The sequence below is a fragment of the Pan paniscus genome, chromosome 7 (assembly GCF_029289425.2).
Source record: "Pan paniscus chromosome 7, NHGRI_mPanPan1-v2.0_pri, whole genome shotgun sequence".
Taxonomy (NCBI): domain Eukaryota; kingdom Metazoa; phylum Chordata; class Mammalia; order Primates; family Hominidae; genus Pan; species Pan paniscus.
This window is the reverse complement of record NC_073256.2, coordinates 149,924,752-149,925,966: the sequence shown is the minus strand read 5'-3', so window position 1 is coordinate 149,925,966 and position 1,215 is coordinate 149,924,752.

Sequence of the window (1,215 nt, the reverse complement as noted above, 5' to 3'; positions counted from 1 at the left end):
TGAAGGAGCACACTACTAGAGGCTGTCGTGTATGCTGACCACACTTACTGCAGCTGGCAGAAAGTTCTTCCTAGGAAGAGGATCTGGGAAGCACACTTATATATATGCCACAGCCCACCCCTTGCTCTGCTTGGAGCTTCTTCTCCAAATACGTTGGAAGATTCTGCTTTCCGTGATTCTGGTGGGCTTCTCTTCCTAAGGGAAACTTAGAAGAGGGAAGTTAGTGTGAAAAACTTCTCATGTTCAGCTACCACTTTGGTGATCATTCATTCTTGATTTCTTCTGCTCATATAATCTAAGTATTACCCATGTTCCCTCTATGTGCTTTGCCTCAAAGGATGCCATATTCTATGAACCATCTCCATAATCCTCTGTTTGTCGGGCCCTCTTGCCTGACAGTTGTGGTAGTTGCAACTTCCAGGTTCTGGCAGTTCAGTGCTGCCACCTGACTTTCATTGCTTTAAGATTCTATCATCCCCATTGCTAGCTGCAAGCCAAACTCTTTAAGAGCCTCTTCTACATCATCCCTGGCCTACCAAGGAGATTCACCAGTTTTTGTGATGCTGGTGACTTCTCGACAGAGTATTCCTTATGTTTTTGCTAAAAGGGTTGTCCTCTGACCCTTCCCATGAGTCATCTGATGGGTCTTCCTCAATATGAACATGGTAAGTCAATTCTGGCATGTTCACTTCTATGAGACTTTTCATTCCTTCCTCCATCATCTACCCTAGGAATGCTAGCATTTCAACTTTGCTCAGCATAAGGCTTTGTTTTATCCACACTTCCAGGATTACAAATTCACACCATCTCCTGGAGACCTTGGCAAGATGGTAAAATCTGTATTTCAGAGGAATACATCTGAGTCAATAAACTCTACGTTTCTCCCTGCTTGACCAAGCATCTTTAGAATCCTTTCTCCTGTATAATCCCCAAACTTAATAAGGCAATGAGAGCTAAGTTTATATTATGTCTCTTTGTCATAAATAAATCATTTGTACCTCATTCAGTTCCCCTAGTTTATTATAGTTAGCCTATTAAAAACACTATAGATATTATTGCTGCTACTAAAATAAATACAATATGGATGAGGCAATATTTTTGTGAACCTTGGAGATTTCTCTCTTCTAAGAGGCAAAGAAGGTCCAACGGACCCTTATCTAAAGGCATGATCACAGCAGGGTGATTCAGTGAAGTACCCACAGGACTGAGAAAGAG